Below are 23,331 nucleotides of genomic sequence, written 5' to 3' on the forward strand. Positions count from 1 at the left end.
CATGATACTATACATAGAGAATACTAAAGATGCCACCAGAAAACTATTAGAGCTAATCAATGAATTTGGTAAAGTTGCAGGATACAAAATTAATGCACAGTAATGTCTTGCATTCCTATACACTAATGATGAAAAATCTGAAAGAGAAATTAAGGAAACACTCCCATTTACCATTGCAACAAAAAGAATAAAATACCTAGGAATAAATCTACCTAGGGAGACAAAAGACCTGTATGCAGAAAACTATAAGACAGTGATGAAAGAAATTAAAGATGATACAAACAGATGGACAGATATACCATGTTCTTGGACTGGAAGAATCAATATTGTGAAAATGACTATAGTACCCAAAGCAATCTACAGATTCAATGCAATCCCTATCAAATTACCAATGGCATTTTTTACAGAACTAGAATAAAAAAATCTTAAAATTTGTATGAAGGCACAAAAGACCCCGAATAGCCAAAGCAATCTTGAGAAAGAAAAACGGAGTTGGAGGAATCAGGCTTCCTGACTTCAGACTATACTACAAAGCTACAGTAAGCAAGACAGTATGGTGTTGGAACAAAAACAGAAATATAGATCAATGGAACAGGATAGAAAGCCCAGAGATAAACCCACGCACCTATGGTCAACTAATCTATGACAAAGGAGGCAAGGATATACAATGGAGAAAAGACAGTCTCTTCAACAATGGAACAGGATAGAAAGCCCAGAGATAAACCCACGCACCTATGGTCAACTAATCTATGACAAAGGAGGCAAGGATATACAATGGAGAAAAGACAGTCTCTTCAATAAGTGGTTCTGGGAAAACTGGACAGCTACATGTGAAGGAATGGAATTAGAACACTCCCTAATACCATACACAAAAATAAACTCAAAATGGATTAGAGACCTATATGTAAGACTGGACACTAAAAAATTCTTAGAGAAAAACATAGGAAGAACACTGTTTGACATAAATCACAGCAAGATCTTTTTTGATCCACCTCCTAGAGTAATGGAAATGAAAACAAAAATAAACAAATGGGACCTAATGAAACTTAAAAGCTTTTGCACAGCAAAGGAAACCATAAAGAAGACAAAATGACAACCCTCAGAATGGGAGAAAATATTTGCAAATGAATCAACGGACAAAGAATTAATCTCCATAATATATAAATAGCACATGCAGCTCGATATTAAAAAAACAGACACCCCAATGAAAAAATGGGCAAAAGATCTAAATAGACATTTGTCCAAAGAAGACATACAGGTGGCCACGAAGCACATGAAAAGCTGCTCAACATCACTAATTATTAGAGAAATGCAAATCAAAACTACAATGAGGTATCACCTCACACCAATTAGAATGGGCATCATCAGAAAATCTACAGACAACAAATGCTGGAGAGGGTGTGGAGAAAAGGGAACACTCTTGCACTGTTGGTGGGAATGTAAATTGATACAGACCCTATGGAGAACAGTATGGAGGTTCCTTAAAAAACTAAAAATAGAATTACCATATGACTCAGCAATCCCACTACTGGGCATATACCCAGAGAAAACCATAATTCAAAAAGACACACGCACCCCAATGTTCATTGCAGCACTATTTACAATAGCCAGGTCATGGAAGCAACCTAAATGCCCATCGACAGACAAATGGATAAAGAAGATTTGGTACATATATACAATGGAGTATTACTCAGCCATAAAAAGGAACGAAATTGGGTCATTTGTAGAGATGTGGATGGATCTAGAGACTGTCATACAGAGTGAAGTAAGTTAGAAAGAGAAAAACAAATATCGTATATTAACGCATATATGTGGAACCTAGAAAACTGGTACAGATGAACCAGTTTGCAGGGCAGAAATAGAGAGACAGATATAGAGAACAAATGTATGGACACCAAGGGGGGAAAGTGGTGGGGGTTGGGGTGGTGGTGTAATGAATTGGGCGATTGGGATTGACATGTATACACTAATATGTATAAAATGGATAACTAATAAGAACCTGCTGTATAAAAAAATAAATAAAATTCTAAAATTCAAAAAAAGAAAAATAATAATTTGAATATATTACATTTATAGACATAGTTTGAAATGCTTAAAGGTATTTAATTAAGCTACAAAAACACCTTTAGATTATGGTTAAGAACTTGAGTTTTTTATTTCAGTAAATTGATTGATTTAGTATTTAAACTAATGTAATACTGGAATGACTTTTACTTTGGCCAAAAATCTATCCTTGTAGACAACCCCTCAATCCCTGTCCCGGAAACAAACTTAACAAGAAACCACCTTTTGCATCAACAAGTTCACTAGCAGATTCAGAAAATTAAAATATGGTAATAATTTATGATTCAAAAAATCTTTCATAAAGTTTAACCCCTATACATGGTATGATGTGGGGGGATGTTCTCAGAAGCTTTAGGGAAGGAGCACTAGAAAAAATTGTTCTTCTTCACTCATAGATGGTATATTCCAAAAGTCTGCAGTAACCCCACTACGCAATGGTGAAATCTTAGAATCATTTCCACTACGAGTTGGGAGCAATATCAGTCATCAAGTTCAATACCAGAGTTTCTATTTAACATCATCTGGAGGTGCTAGACAATGCAATAATACACAAAAATGAAATAACAGTTACACAGCTTGGAAAAGAATAGTAAAATCTTAATACTTTACAAAATGTCTCATTTTCTACTTAGAAAAATTAAAATAAGTTATAGAAAAATATTAGAGCTAATAAGAGAATTTCATCCATTGTGGCAGCATACAAAATCAATGTACATTGTCAATGGCATCTGCAAACACTAATAAAAATTGGAAAACATAATTTTAAAAGATATAATATAATACCAAAAACTATACATGAGAATACATATAACTAATTCAAAGAATTTTATATAGAATTAGTAAACATATTGAGAGGTTTAAAAGAAGACCTAAGTGAATAGAAAGTGAATTCCATATGTGTCCTGGAAGAATAATTTTGTAGAGATTCTAACTCTCTCCCAAATTAGCTATAATTTCAATGCTATTCCAACCAGAATCTAGTAGGTTTTATATTAGACATGTACAAATAAACACATGAAATGTGTATTAATAGGCATATGAAAAATACAGGGCAAAATATCTTTTAAAAATCTACATCTGTGGGGCACTTACTGAGTGTCAGACACTTTCCTACGTACTTTAAATACAGTAACTCCTTTGAACCTGTAAAACCCCTAGGAGATAACGATATCAACTACATTCACAGGAGCTGATTGGTTAAGCAACTTGGCCAAGATCAGAGAATCAGTGTCAGAGCAAGAGTCTGAACTCTTTATCACTTTGCTTCTCCAGCAAACAAACAAAAATACGCAGCTAAGAACAATTTAAAGAAGAACAAAGGAAGACTCATTTCACAAAGTATCTATACTTAGTAAAATACAATGGAAAAGAGACATCCTAGTGGAGGGATAGAAAAATAGACCAATGGGATAGAAATGAAAGCCATGAAAGGGACTCATTTATACACCAGGACTCCACACATGATAAAGACTGAACTACATGTGAGAATTTAAAGGAGGGGCTATTCACAAGTTGTCTGGGAATACCGTCTATTCATTAGAAATCCACATTAGATTAGATCCCTACCTTGCAAGGTGCAGAAAAATAAAACCCAAATAGACTAAAGGTCTCAATATAAACATACAAATTATAATGATTTTGAAGTAAAAGTAGGAAAATATCTTTGTGACATTTGGGAAAGAGAATTTTTTTTAGGTAAATCTTAGAAACCAAATACTATGGAGAAAAATAAAAGATTGATAAATTTGATTTTATTAAAATTCAAAACATCTCCATGAAAAAGATATAATAAACAAGCTGAATAAAATAGACCACACACTAGAGAAAGACGTCTACAGTCTATTTAAGCAAGAAAAGATTACTGTAAGAATAGATTGAACTCCTACAAATCCATAGAGAAAATTACATAGGAAAAGAGATGAAAAGGAGAGTAACAGAACAAAAAGTGGAATTGCTAATAAACTCATAAAAGGTGATGGTTGGCTTCATTAGTAATCAGAGATATATAAATAAGCCACAAAGTAAATACAATTAAATACCCAAAACACAGGAACAGATTAATGTCTGATAACAGAGTTTTGTCTCAAATGGAGGAAACAGGATTGTACCTTGTTTGAGGGGGTGTAAATTGGTACAATGGTTTCAGGTAGCAATTTGGCAATACCCAGGAAAGCTGAAATGCACATATGCTAACCAGCCATTCTTTAGGTTAATGGTGGACCTTAGAGAATAGTCTCATCCATGTTCACTAGTTTACATGCACAGCACTACTCTTTGTAGCAGTGTTTGAGAGAGGGCAAAAGTGGAAACAATGTAACCATCACTTAGAAGGTGAGCACATAATAACCTGATTTATTCATACAGTGGCATTTCATACAGCAGCTAAACTGAATGAACTGAATCTATATTTGCTTAGCTAAATTCCACAATTATGAAGTATAGAGCAGAAAGCAAAGTTGCAAAAAGATATAAGCAAGAATAAAATATATATAAGTTTTAAAAATCTCTGCAGTGTATATTATTTACAGATGCTTTTTCCAGGTACTAGAAGTACAGATGCAAATATAGGAAAGGTAAAACTATAATTCCAAACAGTGGTTAATTCTGAACTGTGATGGGGAGTGAAAAGATCATGTGAGGCTTTTGTTTCATTTTTTAAGAAAGATACAAAGATATAAAAACTCGAAGGGATAGAGAGAAAAGGAGAAGGCCTGTGTATGAAATGAAGCAAATTATTAATGATTTTTTAATCTCGGTGGGGGATACATAAGCATGTCTGATACTATTTTCTGCATTTGGGGGCATCTTTAGAATGCTTCAGTAATTACAAAAAAAATATGTGAAAGATTTGTATCAATATACTCTAGAATTATATACGTACTTTAGAAAAAAATGTGAGGTTGTATGTGGGTGTATGTGGGAAACAAGTGCAAAAGGATATATACAATAGTGCTGATTATACAAAATGTCCCTTAAATCTAGAACAGAGTTTCTACATTATTTTGATCTAAGTTTAATGTAAAATAATAATCCGATTTTATAGCAATTGCAAAGATCTTGGAGTATTAGTGTAACAGTTTTAACACATGCAATTGCTGCTGTCATTTCCATGGTATGTCTGGGAAAGATTTACTTTTGAAAAATGGATAAAGAGAGAAATATGAAATCCAGATGTATATAATGTGCAAATAATTTAAAACAATAACTACAGCCTGCAAAAATAATATTTAATATAATTTAATAAAAAATGCTACTGAATTTTATTGAAAAGTGCTGAATTTATCATGATGGAAGATTGACTGAAACATTCTGAGAAAGTACTTAAAATATTAAGTTTATAGGTATATATAATGTATAGATATACATGAGAAAGTGAGAATGGGGAGGAAGGGAGACAGGGAGGGAGGGATGAAGGGAAGGAGAGAGAAAGACAGACAGACAGAGATTCAGAGAGAGGCTTATTTGGAAAAATTAATGTGCTAGATTATATTTTTTTAAAACCTCTTTGAATGGATCACATATCGGGCAGGAAGTAAGGACAGTCTTCAGAGGCTCCTCAATGACGACAGAGCAGGAATTCCAAGAGATGGGGAAGCCCAAACCAAAAGCTGCTTCAGTATCATCAGAACCTGTGGTCTGCAGCAAGCACGGGGCAGGCATGGGGTCAGGAGATAGCCTGGGGCTTCTGCAAACTGAGAAGTGAGCTCAGCACCCCTTCCCCTCGCTCCCCAGGGCAGTCACCTCCTGGGTACCTGGAGAGTGACACCTTTAGAGGATAAACAAAACACAAAATGAAAATGGAGGCTTCAGGGAAAGCTGCTTCTCTAGGTCTTGGAAACCCCATAACCTCAGGCTGGCTCTTGGTAGCAATACCAACCAGGATTCTTGGCCTTCCCCAGTCAATAGAAATTGACTAGAGGCCAGACAAGAAACTCAGGCAAGGCTTTATTGGGGCTCCTGTGCCGGCTGCAGGAGGAAGCGAAAACAAGTAACAGGTTCCCTTGCTCGCTCCCCAAGGAGGGGCGAGCTCATTCCCTATATGGGGTGAGGGTAAGGGTGTGTCCAGGGGTCGGGCCGGAGTGGTGGCTTAGGTGGTGTGCCCACCCCTTTGTGGTGTTGAGTGTAGGGGGGCATGCGTAGTACTCTGCTGTTGTTCTGACACCCAGTTTTTGCTCCCGGCTCTTCAGAAATGGCAGTTGAGTTTTTTGTCCTTTTGTATCTTTTGGGTCCAGAATTTGCCCCAACTGAGCATGCACACAGTTATTTTTAGTCCCATACAGTTTCTCTGTATTTTGTAGCTCGAGGCGAGGTGTGTCCAGGTGCAAGCATTGCAGCACTGCAGCAAAGGGTCCCAGGGCCCAGCCTGTCTCAGTAACAGGAGCTAGAATTCACACCTTGTGTCAGGCTGAAAGGAAAATGGGATTTTAATGTAAAATAGTCCTGGGTTAAAACTGTGTATGTAGTGCAGGCACCTGGAAGAAGCAACCACAAATTGCCTCTTGAGGAAGGTACCCTAAAGCTCCATGAAGAAATAGGAAGTGTCAAACTCCAAGCACTGAAAATATTTAAATTTTCTGACATAAATACATAAAAGAAATCAGTCTAGAAGGTATAGAAATATAGATGAAAATATAAGCGAAGTGTAAAAGGCTGCTAAAATGAAACAGACTTGAAAAAGAACCTACAAATTTTACAAATAAAAAAATAACTGAGATTAAAAACTGATTGTAATTGACTTTAAAACCAAGTATGTGTGTAATCCAAGCAAAAATCTTAGTGACCTGGTAAGTATACTTGAAAAAAAAAAAAAGAATTCTCTGAATGTAGGCCAGAAACGTGAACAAGGAGCAATTATAAAGAGGGGAAGGAGCAGAAGCACAGATGACAGACTGAGAATGTCCAACGTATATCAAATTGGACTTGAGAAAGAGAACATCAGGAAAATGGTGGGGGAGACAAGGTTCAAAGACACAATTGCTGAACATCTTGAAATGCAAAGCCAGTAAGCCCAGTGAACTCCCTATCTGTAAATCCTGTAGACAAGCCATACAGCACCAAAGGCAGTGAAGGCAGAATAAATAACATGAAAGACACGTTCCACAGAGTGATGACAATGAAACAGATAGAGGACTTCTCATCAGCAACAGCTAATGCCAGAATGCAGCGGAACTGTCTCCTCAAAATGCTGAGAAAAAAAATCTGTCAACCTGGAATTTTATACTCTGTGAACTCAAGAATGAGAACAAAATAAATAATATGTTCTTTTAAACAAAAACTGAGAGTTTATCACCAACAAACTCTCATTATAGAAACGTTTAGACAAAAGCAAAATGATTCCATATGGACAATGTGAATACTGTACAGGAGGTGTGGTGAGCAAAGAAGTGAAGAATGTGTGTAAATAGTTTACAAAGGCATCACTAGTACAAAGCAATAAAAGAGTGTCTAATTTGTGACATTAGAATATGACCAAACTATTTGAAAACATTGTATGAGTTGCAAAAGCTGATCACAGTTAAAGTAATTTAAGGTTCTTGAGTTATTTGAGAGTGTCGTATTAACAGTGCTCAAATTTTGACTTCATGAAGTAAAATGCACATGCTAAAATTCCTATGAGACCCTTAAACAAACAGAAATTTGAATTTATAATTTTTAAAAGGGTAGAGGAAAAATAGGGACAAACTCCCCAACTAATCCACACAATGGCTGCGTGAAGAAAAGTAAAACATAGAAAAAGCAGGAACAAGATAGTAGAAATAAATCTAACTATACGGTAATCACCATAAATGGCAAAGAACTGAGTCATCCAGTTAATAACAAAGATTGTCAGCCTCGATTAAAAATATCCAGCCATATGCTCTTTACAAAAGACACACCTAAAATAAATTTGAAAAATTTGCATCATACAAAACACAGAAAGCAATCCAGTTAGTGTGCTTATAAATATATAAATAAGCAAACAATTAGATATCTAAAATCATTCTGACAAAATGCTATCTCAAGAAGAAATAAAAGTGTAAGTAATCCTGTATCATTAAAGAAATTAACTCAGTAATTCACAACATTTCCACCAAGAAAATAATAATCTCAGAGCATTTTTTTGAGATCTACCAAACATACAGAAAACCTAATTCCTCTTACAGAAATCTTTCCAGAATACATGAAAAGAGGAAATGTTCTTAAAGTATTTTATGAGACAAATGATGCCTTACTATCACAACCAGAATAATGCAATAGAAGTGAGGAAATTTGGTGTCCAATCTCACAAGTACGTCAAAAAAAATGTAGGATCACCCCTGTAAGTTTTTTAACATAAGAAAAATAATTTAGATAATTTACCACATCAACAAATTAACAGAAATAAGCCAAGTGATCACCTTATTAATGCAGAAAATGTGATAAAGTTGAACAATCACTCATGATAAAAATGTTAGCAAATTGAGAATAGAAGAAGATTTCTTTAATCCAATAGACATTATCTACAAAAATCCCTGTAACAACCATCCTGTTTCATGGTGGAATGTAAATATTCCCTTTACTATCAGGTCATCTGTGCCCAAAACAAGCATGTTTGCTTTCCTCTGCACCACTGTTAGACATTACAGTGTGATTAGAAAAATCAAAATTATGGGGGTTAAAAAAGAAGCTACACATAGGCTATTGTTTAGAAATCACATGATGGTTTTAGCCCAAAACACAGACATATAATTGGGATTAATAAGACACACTAGCAGTGTTTTAAGACAGAAATAAACAACACAAAATGTTAGCAAAAACCAATACACAATGAGATTTTTAAGAATACATTTTTTTAGGAAAATGTAAATGTATTAGATATCTAAAAGTGAATTATTTTAAAAGACATGAAATAATTATGGAGAATACTATAAAATCATTTTAATACAAAAAAAACCCCTTGAAAATATCTAATACATGGAGAGTTTTGTCATGATCTTACATAAATTTAATCCCGTAAAAAATTCAGTTATCTCCAAACTGTTCCCTAAGTCAGTGTAATTCTACCAAAATTCCAGCCATTGTTTCATGAATTGTATATTCTCTTTGTCAATTCATATGAGAAAACAAAGGGCCAAAGATATCCAATACATTTCTGAAGAGGAACTAGGCTGGGGTGGTAGTGGGGATCTCCCTTCAACAGGTATCAAGAATTGACAGCAAGCTATAATGATGAAAAGAATTCAAGAACACTAAAATACACCATGAAAACAGTAGAGAGGTCAGAAACACACCAAGGTCTAAAGAGAAACCTAGGCCAGGTGCCACTGCAGATCACCAGGAAAAATCTGAGCCACTCAATAACGTGCTGATCGTTGCTTATATAAGTGTGAAAAATATTAGACGTCTATTTTACACCATGCCAAAAAATATATTTTAGATATATTAAAGATATGACCATGAAGAACAAATATTTAAGCTTTTAGAAAAAAAATATTTAAAAAGAAAATCATCATTTGTATCTCAAAAAGCGTTGCTATGGAAAACCACAGCCCACCTCTCCTAACTCTTGCTAGGGAATCAGGTCTAGATCTTATTATTTGATATCTTCCTGTAACATACAGCTGAGTCGACAGAATAATTCTTATGAAGGTCACTTGTTACAACACTAACATGATATGCAATCAGGCCAGAGCAAGTATGTGCGAGATTTCTTCCTCCGATCACGCGAGAGGAATAGCAACTGGGGTAGAGTGGGTTATTATCGGGTCTGCAGACAGACACCTGATGTGGCCTGGTGTTCAGGGCTGCTTTTACAACACATAGAGATATGAAGGCAATAAGGAATTTAAAATTCAACACTATCCATTCCATAGGAGGGGTCTGAGATTCATGAAGCTCTATCTCTGTTGCCAAATCATCCTTCTAATATCTTTTGAGGATGAGAACTTAGGTCATTTCTAAATTACAAAGATGAAATAGAAAAACCTGGACATTGAAAATGGCATTGAAAACATATTCAATGGTACCCGCCAAGTTTGTGTGGGTATGTATATGTGCAAACTTGGAAATTCATATTTGGCCTATGACAAATATGCTCTGCTCATTCAAATAGTTAATTAACCAGATAGGTACAAGTATTATTACATCATGGGTGCTGGGCAATCAAGAATTCTTAGAAGAGAGCTGCACATGAAACTCTGTAGCCCTTTGCTGGAGACGCCAGGAATACAGATTGAAGGCTCCAGTCACCCACAGCTGGCAACTCTATTCCTCCTCTGTGCGGCTTTCAAAAGGCATCAGAGCATCATGTATCATACTAGTCCACAAAATTACACATGACATTAGAAATAATAATGATTTATGACATAATAAAAGGAAATCATTTTTATGAAATTTAACAATTTGTGTGTGTATTTAATCTTCAGCATGTGCCCCAAGCCTCTATAATCACTAATGAGAGTTATGTTTTGACGTCACACAGAAAACAGACCTTTGAGATTATACTGCCTGAGGCCTTAAGAACCAGTGGTGTCTTCTGAAAACAAAACAAACCAAAAGCCTTTTTAGCCATGCAATGCAAACTGGAAAAAATCTTTAATAATTTGGGAATAAAATTATTTTAACAAATACTTTAAAATAGTGTACGAGTTCAATTTTTTTTAAGTGTGTAATGGGATATTTGGATGCAAGGAAGGTATGCAGTCAGTGGATACAAAACAAGCATTTCATGTACTATTATTTAACAAAAACAAGGTTATTTTGATTTAACTTGTGCTATTTGTTAAATAGACTTGATTTTTAGAGCAGTTTTAGGTTCACAGCCAAGCGAGGTTAAGGTACAGAAACAGGTATACCCCCTGCACGCACACAGGCCCAGCCTCCCCCGCTATCAACACTCCCTACCAGATGGTACACTCGTTAAATAAATGACCCAACACTGCAACATCATTATTACTCAAAATCCATAGTTCACATTAGGGTTCACTCTTGGTGTTGTGCATTCCGCAGGTTTTCACAAACATATAATAACATGTATCCACCATTATCGTATCATACAGAATAATTTTATTGCCCTAAGATCCCTCTGTGCTCCAAGTATTTATCTCTCCATCTGTCCCTCCTACCTGGCAACCACTGATCTTTTTCCTGTCTCCATAGTTTTGACTTTTCTAGAATGTCATAGCATTGGAATCATACAGTCTGTAGCCTTTTCAGATTGGCTTCTTTCACTTAGTAATATGTATTTATATTTCCTCCATGTCTTGTCATGGCTTGATAGCTCATTCATTTTTAGCTCAGAATAATAGCCCATTGTCTGGATGTGCCACAGTTTATTTATCCATTCACCTACTGAAGGACATCTTGGTTGCTTCCAAATTTTACCAATTATGAATAAATTATGAATCCGTGTGCAGGTTTTTGTGTAGACATGTTTTCAGCTCCTTTGAGTAAATACTAAGGAGCACAGTTGCTGGATCGTATGGTGAGATTATGTTTACTTTTGTAAGAAACTGCCAAACTGTCTTCCAATGTGGTTGCACCATTTTGCATTTCCAGCCACGATGAATGAGAGTTCCTGTTGCTCCATGACCTCGCCAGCATTTGGTGTTGTCAGTGTTCCAGATTTTGTCCATTCCCATAGGTGTGTAGTGGTTTGTCTTAATTTGCAATTCTCTCATGACATAGGATGTGGAGCATCTTTCATGTGCTTATTTGCCAACTGTATATTCTTTGATAAGGTGACTTGCCTTATTTTTTAAACCCCTACATGATGCTAAAATGTATATGCCCCTTTCTACCAGCAATAATTCTTTATCATTTCACTGGAAATAGATACAAACTTATCTTAAAAACACCTTGCTGATCTTGCACTCTGACAAAGCATACGCTAAAATCATAAAATGTTATAATGTTTAAAACACTTATATAAAGCTCACACTTTCCCACTGAAGATGTGTCTACAAGGGTAAACATCTTCATACTACTGGTAACTTCTTTATTTGACCTCATAACATTCATGGCAACAATTGCGAAATGCAGATTACAATTCAACACCAATTTGACCATTCAAGAAAGTGATGACATTCTGTATTGACCAAATTCAACTGAAAGACTAAATTCTGTCAAAAAAATGTACATTGCCCTTCATCCAAGCATTACAACATATTACTATGTTCAAGTAAAAAAACAGTACTTTTTGTAAATCAACTATACTTCACTTAAAAAATAAAGTAAAAAAAGAAAAAAAAAGCACTTCAGAAATAATTCAACTTAAAAATCTGAAGAAATAAAAGTTTCATTTTAAAAAAACAGAACTAAAATTATAACAGTATTAAACACTGTTTAATATAACACACTGACTAGTCAGTTTTACACCAACTGCTGCATATAGTACACCAACTGAGATGTAATAAAAAAAATTAGAAGTGGTTCTTTGCATAATTTTGATACAGAAACATACAGTTGACACCTTCTCTGTAGTGATCAATAACCTGGTATTAGAATTTTCATGCAGGAAAGACGGACTGAATTGCTGCCACACAAGGCAGCTGAGACCAGACCACTTCCAGTATTGCGGGGAACTTGCATTATAACCCTGATATTGTAATAATCTACTTTAGTTACAGAACGAGGCAGATCTGCGAGACTCTATGGAGGATGATATTGTGTCCACTGACAGAGGTCCTGGATCGAGACCCAGATGTTTTCACAAGAGGATATAAAGAAAGAGAACTGTTTAGTCTTGTGTGAATATCCATACATACATCGATCCAAGTAAGCCTCCTTGAGAACTCGGGGCCTTGCAGGAGAGCGGCCTCTCTCACGGACTCTGGTTAGTTCAGTGTAGTTAATATCAATACATATTGCATAGCTGTATAGTCACGTTTTCTTGTCTTACTAACCAGTCAGTTCTTCTGCTAACCAGTCTCATGATTTGTGCTGCCTAAGTTGGCCTGGATTCCAAGCAATTGAGTTAGTCTTTTGGTTAAATTGATTTTTCTACCGAGGCCGTCAGCTCTCTGCTCAAAAGGCAGAGGGAGGCAAGAGTCATTACTTGGAAAGGTCCAGGTAAAAACCCTTGTTCATAGGATAAAAATCACTTTCTGTATCTCTTTTGGTGGTTAGATCATTGAGATACATGTCAAAATATGAAATATTTGCAAAACATAAATATAGTGACATATATTGCTAATATGGATTAAACTTTTCTAAACAGAAGAGTAGTGGCTATTCGGCAACCAATGTATCAGGAGTATTTTCAGAACATGAATCTGACAATGACATATATGATAGGTCCAAGGGGAGGAATGAGTTACAGTGGACACATTAACCCTGGAAAAAGGTAATTATAAGCGAATCACCCTGGTGATAGTGGAAAGGAAGGGCAGATGCCAGAATCATTTAAGAAATTAGTCATCAGGCTGGGGAACTCTTCAGATGTTCCTTCTTGGGGAAGAGAAGAAGGGTTCTGCATGACTTCAAACTTTCCACCTTGCTGGCCACGCATGGCAGTGCCTCCATCTTTGCCTTTTTATCAGGCTGTGTTTCCACACAACAGGATCACGTGGCCCCCTGTACAGATGGAATTTTGTCAATTCTCAAATTGTGTGATGAATGCATGAAAAGAACCAACTTGCTTCCAAAAATTGGCTTCATTACTCAAACTACTGTTATCATAATCCTTAGGTATTTATCTTCCTTCTGATAAAAGGTAGTGGAGAATATAAAGGTGTGTGTAAAGTAGCATACAATTCCATTTTTACCCGTTAGAAAATTCAGATAACCTATAATGCTCCTGCCCTCTAAAGCATGGTGCTTAACCAACTACCAACCTCTATTTTTTCAATCTAAATATTCTTAACTCCATCTTCCTTCATTTTTTCTGCCTTTGTCCTAAACTTGGCCATCTCTTTTTCTAGAATACTGCACACTCTAATATGAAATCTTCATGACAAGTGGGCTTGCAGTCTCTTTCCCAAGCACTGAAAACCAATCCTTATTTCAAGAAAGATAGGTAAGTCCTTCTATCCTTTTCAGATACAACACTGTCTTTTCTAGCATCTCTCTACACTCCTACTGATGAATGGGCCTCTGTTTCCTTCTAGATATTCAGCCCCCACCTGTAGTCCACTTGGAACTTTCTGGTTTCCTGAGTGAAAGTCTCTGTTCTGGAAACGTGTTTAATATCATAGGATGGCAGGACTACAACCCTGTATCAATTTTGTCAGTTCCCCCTCCAGAAAGAAGAGCGTGACAAACTGTCTCTGGCCACAGTGGAGAGCAGGGAAGACATCTCTTGACTCCAACTAGTCTGCAGTTTGCCTGAAACGCTGGTTGTCTTTTAGCACATTCTCCAGATAAAATGTTCTTCACGGAATAATGCCCTCAACTTTCTGCTGGACTATGGGGGAGTCCATTCCTACAAGCTTCGGGCCCTGTCAGGGGTGAGTGCACGCCAGCTGCCGCTGCCAGCCAAGGGTCTGCTCCACAGGAAACGCCTTGACAGAAATGGAAATAATCCAAGGGAAAACGGGTTTGGGGGAGAGGATGACTCACTCAGTAGTGGGTATTTTGAGTTTGATATATTATGAATATTCATCTTAACAGCTATGGAAATACCATCTTAGCCAAGTGTCTGAGAGCCCACAAAGCTTGTTACACTATAGCACCATGTGCCTGAGAGAAACTGACCTAATTCTGCTTATTTTTCTTGTCTCAGTTTCCTTGGGAGTTGTATACGTGAGAACACATAAAATATGTTTTCTGCACCTTAAGACATTATTTGAAGTTTTATTTTGGGTATCTTGTAGACAAAATATCGGGATGACTGACTGAAATGTTTCTTTTCATTCAGACTAAAATATTCTATTTGATTGATCTTAGAGGTACCAAATAATTGAATTCCTAAAAAAAGCATTTACAAAATCTCCAGGATGCAAAATGATTGACTGCATTTTCACCTTTAAAAGCTACAGTTTGTTTTCTTTTTTTACTGCAGTCTGTCTTTACTGGGGAGGGAATGATGAGAGGTGGGGCAGGGAGGGGGGCATCCAAAAGAGAAGTGGAGAAGTGATGGGTTGACATAATTCAGAAGTATTTCATAAGGCACATAGACGATGAGCAATTTTACCAGCCATAAGAGGTTATTAACAAGAAGACTCTTCTGGAATAAAATACAGTGGTGCTTTTTGCAATATCCCCAGACAAGTGAAAACGTAGATTTGGCCTCATCTCTAAATTAAGTGAATATCAAAAGGAAAGCAAGCGACTGTGACAAATTCTGCAATGCCCAGTGTCAGCAACAGAACCTGAGATCCAATTCACTCAGTCATAACTACAGAGAAGGTATGAAATACACATTCCAAATAGGTCCCAGACCATTGAAGGCTTTAAAGGTAATCACCTAACCCTTCGTTACAAGTAGAAATCTAGCATGAATTAGTAAACTTCAGTATTTATTGCTCAGGGTTACTCCCCTGCTCAGAGTACATAATTGAATCAGAGAGTTTTGAAATTTGCAGCTTAATAAAAATGTGTGTTTATATCTATATCTTTCCCCAAGAGGAAGATTTGAAGAAGCATATCCTTGTAGATTAGAGACAATCTTTGTAAAGCTCCCTTTGCATTCTCTTTAATATATAAGAACTATTTAGCAGCAGAGAAAATGTGCTATGTGTACAAAAACAAAACCACAAAAAGGAAAAAAAAGGAGAAATCTCTAAGCTAGAAAAAAATAAAGGCAGGAAGAAGAAGAGAAATAAAACAATAACAATACAGTGTTGCATATGTAATTAAAATGGTATAAATAGGGTTCTTAATATAGCATATTGGTAATTAAATTTTAGTTTCTGGAAGGTTTTACATGAAGATTTTTTAAATTATTTTTATTAATTTCATGGTAGAATACTAATTCTATTCTCAATCATAGATGTTCACATAAAACTAGAGGAAAAAAAAAACAAAAACCAGTTAAAAATTATTTAAAATGTGTTCTACACCAAGTTTATGTTATATTTAACATACCTTATACATCATATCATATGAATCATATTCAAAATATCATTGTTTTGAAAACTGTTTTGTAAGTTTAGGCCCACCAAATCATGGTAATTGTTTTGATAAAATGTACTTCCTTACAGAATACATAAATACATGAAGATGCACACCCTACCCCCCCCAAACATACTGTCTGTGATATTAAAAGTAACTTTAAAATCCCATAATATGTGATTACTTTAGACATTTTTGTGAGCCCTTTCTATAAGATGTTTTTGCTTTTGCTCTTATAGCTAATCAAGCTATCAGAGATGATAATAACCAAAAGTCAAAACTAAGCATTTCATGAGGATAAGGAACAAATCTGTGTGAATGATCATGACGTAATGCACAAGATACAAAATTCTAGATTCACTATGTTCTTATTTTGGTTTACAATTATGTTATCACCACTGACTAAAATTAAAAGGACACACAGTGTCAACAAGAATGGGAAGCATTGGAACTTTCAAAAATTAGCAGTTATCAACTAAAACTGAACATATATCCCCTTCCGGTTCATTCATTTTACTCCCAGATACATATGCAATAGATGGGATACATTTTGTCTGCCAAAAGCAGCCCTGTTCACAAAAGCCCCACAGTGAGATCAACCTCCATACTCATCTCAGGAGAGGGATACATGAACCTTTGAATATTAACACAGGAGAACACCCCACAAACCACTGTGGCTTGCAACAGGGCAAGCCTGACTAACCTCATGTTGAGACATTGTAGTCAGACACAAAGGCACACATTCCACTTCTATGAAATTCCAAAACAGGCAAAATCATTCTTTCGTCTAGAGATCGGGATAGAGGTTACCTTGAGTTGGGAGTTACTGTTGGGAAGTAGGGTAGGAAGCCGGTTGGAAGCCGAGGAGTGTCCCGGATCAGGATCAGGGTTATGGATCCAGGATGTACATGCCTGTAAAAGTGCATTGAGAGGGACCTTAAGATCTGCATGTAGTTGTAACTCAGTTAAATACACACACACCCACACAGGAGTAAATGCCTGAAGGAATTAAAACAATAATCGAGGTTAATTTCGTGTGGTAGGACTGACTGGGGCTGGTTTCCTTCCCTATACTCCTTTTGCTTCTCTCAACTTTTAAAATGAACACATACTATCCTACTTTTATCATCAGAACCAACCCATAAACATTTTTATAACAGAGAAGTTGCCATAATGAGAGAAATTAAGGCAAGAATAAAACTTGCATTTTACATATTTTATAAAATTGATTCGTCCTGTTCAAAGTTCAGGTCAGCATGTTTTTGCTCATTTTGTACTTGTCATTCCTAAGTTTTAATTTAAGGGAAGGAACATGTATAAAGAGTGGCTTACTACTTAGTTTACAGAATAGATTTTTTTTTTTTCTAGAACAACATGTTATCTGTTTCCTGGAGGCCTTTTGTCTTTTTCAATGCATTCATAAAAACTGCCCCAAAGATTTAACTCATATGGCTTCGGGGAGAGGTCTTCACTGAAGATGAGAAGGGCCGTGTTGTCTCTCTGAACGTCACTGTGGTTTGTTCAAATTGAAAACAGCTGTGCAGAGGAAATGGCTCTCTAATTAGAACAATGTGTGAAGCAAGCCGAGGGAGGTGGGAAGGGTGATTGAATAGCTCTTGAACCAAGTTCTAAGACTTCAGGATAAGTTTTGTGTCTATGGGCTGATGTTGGGCACACATCTGTTTCCACCCACTGTGGACTCCTTGGGTTCAGAACAATGGACTTTTATCCAGATACGCCTCTTGAAAAAGCGTTGCCTCATCTGTTGTGTTGCTTGTACTTTTAAATTGCGATGTTTTACTGAGATGAGTGTAGATTCACATGCAGTTGTAAGAAATACTTTCCTCATTGTTAACATTTTGTAAAATTACAGTGCAATATTATAGCCAGGGTCTTGACATTAATACAACCCGTCCATCTTATTCAGATTATCCACATTTTATCTGTACTTGTGTGTGTGTGACAATTTTATCCCATGTATAGCTTTGTATGTCCTCCACCACAGTCAAGAACTGAACACAAGGATCCATCATATTGCCCTGTGGTAACTATACCTCCCCCCCATCCTTAACCCTTGGCAACCACTAATCTGTTCATTTCCCAAATTTTGTTATTTCAAAACTGTTACGTAAATGGAATAATGTGTATGTAACATTGTGGGATTGACTTTCTCCACTAACTCACCATAACTTCCTGGGGAGTCATCAAGTTGTTCCATATATCAATAGCTCATTACTTTGTAGTGCTGAGTAAATACTCCGTGGAATGCGTGTTGTAGACCAGCAGTCTCCAACCTTTTTGGCACCAGGGACTGGTTTTGTGGAAGACAATTTTTCCATGGACGGACTGGTGGGGGGATGGTTCAGGCGGTAATGCGAGCAATGGGGAGCGATGGGGGAGTGGCAGATGAAGCTTCACTCCCTCACTTACCTCCTGCTGTGCGGCCCGGAGGGGGGGGTGGGGGGTGGGGAGTGGGGGGGTGGGGGGTTTGGGGACCCCAGTTGTAGACTATTTAACCATCCATTTGATTAAATACATCTGAGTCATTTCCAGTTACTTGGCTGTTACAAAGAAAATTGCTCTTCACTTTTGTATACTGTTTTACCAATGAAAGTAAGTTTTCATTTCTCTGGGATAAATGCCTGTGTTTACTGGGTTTTATGTTAATTGCATGTTTAGGCTTATACGAAATTGCCAAATGATTTTAGAGTGGTTGTGGCATTTCACATTGCCACCAGCAACGTGGGAGTGATCCAATTTCCGTACTTCCTCACCAACCTTTGGTATTGTCACTATTTTTGTTTGTTTTAGCTGTTCTCATAGGTGTATAGTGAGTGACCTCTCATGGTGGTCTTAATTGGCATATTCCTAATGGATAGTGACATCAAAAATATTTTCATGTGTTTATTTGCCATCTATATACCTTTATCAGTGAAATGTCTCTTTGTGTCTTTTGCCCATTTTTTGAACTGGATTCTTTCTTTACTGTTGAATTTTGAGAGTTCTTTATATACTCTAGTTACCAGTCTTTTTTCAGATGTGGCTTGCAAACACTTTCTCCCAGGCTGTATCTTGTCTTTTGATCCTCTTCACATGGGCTTTCATGGAGGAATGGTTTTTAATTTTTAAGTCCAATTTATTAATTCTTCCTTTGAGGATCATGCTTTTGGTGTCAATTGTAAGAACTCTTTGCCTAACCCTCCTCAATCCCGAAAATTTTTTACTATTTATTTGTTCTAAAAGTTTTATAGTTTTACATACATTTCAGCCATTATTTCATTGAATAATCTTTCAGTCCTACTCTCTTTCTGTAATAATACAATCATTGGATCTTTTGCTAGTGTCCTGTAGGTCTCTGAGTCTCTGTTCCTTTTTTTCTTTTTCAGTCTATTTCCTTTGTTGTTCAACTCGGGCAAATTCTCTTGATCATTGCTCAAGTTCTTCGCTCCTACCCTCTGTCATCTCCACTCTACTATCAAGCCTACCCAGCAACGTTTTCTTTTTTGTTGTTTGTTTTGGTTTTGGTTTTGGTATTTTTGCTGTTATTTTAACTTCTGGTTCCATAATTTCCATTTAGTTAATTTTTCAGTTTCTATTTCTTTGCTGAAATTCTCTTTTCCATCTGTTTCAAGAAAATTAGTAATTGATTATCTAAGCATTTTATGATGACTGCTTTAAAATCATTGTCAGGTAATACCAACATCTGATTTATCTTGATGCTGGAATCAGTTGCTTGTCTTTCTCATTCAAGTTGTGGTTTTCTTGGTTCTTGGGTTTTTGGCATGATGGGTTATTTTTCATTGTACTCTGGACATTGTCTTATGTTAGGAGCTTCCATGTCCTATTTAAATATTTTATTTTAGCAGGTGATTACCCTATTTAGATTTATTACACTGGTACTGACCTACTTTTGTGTGTTGTGGTTCCAATGACAGTTTAATTTTCAGAGCTTTTGGTGTGTCATTTTGGTAGAATTGGTTAATCCGATGCTACCGTGTTATTCCTTCAGCCCTGGGGTTCCACGTTAGTTCAACTTCCTCTTACCACCTTTCAGAGTTCCCTTTCAGTTGCTTCTTGCATAATTTCCAGGAATTATAGTTGTACTCAGTGGGAAGAAGCAAGGTGAAACAAGTCTATGTCATCCTGTTCAGACTGAAAGTCCTAGCTGTTTGTTTTTGAAAGATAATTGATAGTTTATATATACTGAGAAAAATCAAATATCTATTGATGTTATTTCATGCACTACCACAAAATGCTAATAAAAAAGTGTGGTCTCAGTACTTAACATATACAGTAAAGAAACCATGATGCTCCTTTTCAAAATCCAAAAACCTTAACTTTTGAAGTTTTGTTTCTTCTATTTTACACAACTTATTTTTCACTTATTTGAGTGCTGGCTGTAATGCACATAAAATGCAAAAGAAATGGAAATGAGTTTATTTTGTTGCTGCTGCTCCTTCTCATATCCTTCTTCATATATTAAATACGATACTGAATCCTAAGTAAATGAAAATGCCCTGGATCAGTGGTTGTCAAGGTGTGCTTCCTGGACCAGCAGCATCAGTATCACCTGGACATTTGTTAGAAATTCAAATTCTCAGTTCCTATCACAGAATCAGAAATTGTGTGATGCATGGTCCACCACCCAATGTTTTAACAGTATCTCTAGTTGATTCTGATGATGCTAAAGTTTAAGAACCACTACCCTAGACATTATTCAAACCTAATTTTCAAATTTAGTAATATTTTATTTTTAAAAAGAAATCATCAAATAAGCTTATTATTTAGGTGAGGCTACTCTCCTAGCAGATTATTTCTAGAATTAAAGATGTGTGATATCTGCAGAGGAAAGTGAAATATGCCATTAGAGCTTTAATGTTCAGTCCATACAGACATGTGGACATCATACCCTTTCCTACGTATATAGTCATTTAGCAAGTGTTTATTGAGGACTACTATGGGCAAAGCACTGTTGGAGGCATCCAGTACAGTCATAAAGAAGATAGATGCAACCTCTGCCCTCATCAAGTCTGTGCTGCTTGATATGCAGACTTGTGACCTTTTATGAATGTTTTAACAGATTTAACTGGGCTATAATTTACTGCAAGTATTTTTACTGAGTTCTCAAAAGTGTTTTGGAAACTAAGATGGATTCTGTGTGAAAATACACAATTTTGAGACAACTATTATTACTTGAAAATGAGCGTGTTATGGTAGATAGGAATACTTTTCAAATTTCATGTAATCATATTCCTATTAATTTTGTTTAAACTCATTTCAATATGACACAGTTGCTGTCATGGCACATGACTGGTTATGAAATACTGTCCGTAATTATATTGCTCAAAAAACTTCAAATGAAGACAATTATAAAACATGATATTATCAACAAAAACATTTTAAAACAATGATTTCTACAGAACTATTTTTCATCTATTTAGGCAAGATTTACATTGGCCATAACATTAATTGGAATTTTTTGAGAGAAATGGCTACTGTGATGGAAAATTATCATTCCTTAGCATGACAACCTCATGGTGTAAGAGCTGTACTGTGCCAATACACTCAGTACATAAGAGTGTATTGTACCTTCCACTCACAATGGCTGCTTCATAGAATGGTGAAGGGACTAAATAGAAAAGGAATCTGCTGAGAGCTGAAACATCTGATAATTAATATATTTCACAGACATCATATATTTTCCCTTAGATTTTAGAGACCCATTAAGAAATTTAAAAAAGAAACTTGAAATAGTTTTCCTTGGCAAGCCAGACAAGTGGACAATTGATAACATTTCTCTACAGACTTACACCTATTTTTCAATTTGCCTTCTAACCTTATGTGCTAAGAAAAAGAGATTTTATTTATTTATTTATGTTTTTTAAAACAAACCTGTAATTATTTAAGGGGAAGAGTCAACGGACCTTACTGGTTGAGTGGACATGAGTGCTGAAGGCAAAGGGGAGGCCTGGGGGAGATGGGAACATTTCAGTAAATATAAGGAACAACGGGAGGCAAGCAGTTTAGTGGGGATTTTCATAAATTCTATTTTGATCGTGTTGCTTTTGAGGAGCCTCTGAGACATCCAAGTGGAGATGTCAAGTGAGCATTGTGATCTGTGAGATGGCCCCCAGAAGAGAAGTCAGGGCAGGGAGTGTGGGCATGCTGGGGGTAATTGAAACCAGAGACTGGAAAGAACTGTTTGTCTGGGGGGAGCATGCAGGGAGACAGAAGAGGAGGGCTTGGATGGTCTTAAAGACTTCTTCATTCTGAGTCAGGAGGATGGTGAGGAGCCAGAAAGGGATATAAATAGGAACCTGCAGTAGGATGCCATCAGGAGAGTGTGAAATTACAGATGCTGAGCACGGGAATTGTTTAAAAGAAACTATAAAACAAGAGACTGTTCTGAATAGTGCTGAAAGGGCTGGTTAAAAAAGCACCTCACCTCCCTCCGCCCTTTTCAAAAAAATTCTCAATAGGCCTGATTGGGGTAGATTCAGGCAATTGGAAAGAGAGGAAGTGGAAACAGAATAGATAAAACTTTCAAGGAATTTGACTCTGGAAATGAGAGAAGACAAAGAATACTATCTGGAGATGCTGTGGGTTAAGGGGAATTCAACTTTTTTAAAGGTAGTATTGCTTCTTGAGTTTGCTTTTTAACAGTATAACTGAAAAGTTCAGGAGACAGGGTGTAGTGCAAAAAAGAGTGGGGGAAAGTGAGATTCAGGGAGAGGGCTCTGATTTAGACATCAAAGTGCTCACCTACCGCTTTCATACAAAAAAGAAAGAGGGAAGCATGGACACCAATGCAAGCATTTTGTAGAGTTCAAAGAAAGCAGTGAGGTTTACTGGCAGATGCATTTATGTTTTCTTTTCTGTGAAATTGAGGATGAGATCATCTGTTGAGTTTGTTTTTGTTGGGAGATAGTTGAAAAAAAGTGTGGAAGGTGTTAACAAGTAATTTTGGAGTTTAGGAGAGTAATTTGCTTAGGGAAATAGAGTATGAATACGTGGCAGTGCCATGGTTTCAGTTGAATTTAAAAGAGTATATTAAAAATCCATTGTGTAATATAATATTGTGCATAATTTTATGTATGTATATCAATGCATGTGTGTATGTATACACACACACATAGATACACACATGATTATATACATAAATATCATACTGCCTAGATGGATAATATCTATATATCTTTCTATGTAAATGTGTACAGAGAAATGTCTGGAAGCATTCGAATGCAAAGCATTGGTCAA

The 23,331-nt window shown here is 36.3% G+C and overlaps 1 long non-coding RNA gene across 3 annotated transcripts in view; it reads right to left on the reverse strand.

Annotated features, from left to right (window-relative positions):
* The window catches only part of LOC309625974, a 247,575-nt gene extending 229,097 nt beyond the window's left edge, over positions 1 to 18,478 (reverse strand). For all 3 annotated transcript variants that reach the window (XR_014242858.1, XR_014242859.1, XR_014242860.1), the window contains exon 1: positions 16,885 to 18,478. This is a non-coding gene — a long non-coding RNA (uncharacterized lncRNA). The remainder of the gene's footprint in view (positions 1 to 16,884) is intronic.
* Between the last annotated feature and the right edge of the window lie 4,853 nt (positions 18,479 to 23,331).

The sequence above is a fragment of the Balaenoptera borealis genome (genome assembly GCF_965194805.1).
Source record: "Balaenoptera borealis genome assembly, chromosome: 3".
Classification (NCBI taxonomy): Eukaryota; Metazoa; Chordata; class Mammalia; order Artiodactyla; family Balaenopteridae; genus Balaenoptera; species Balaenoptera borealis.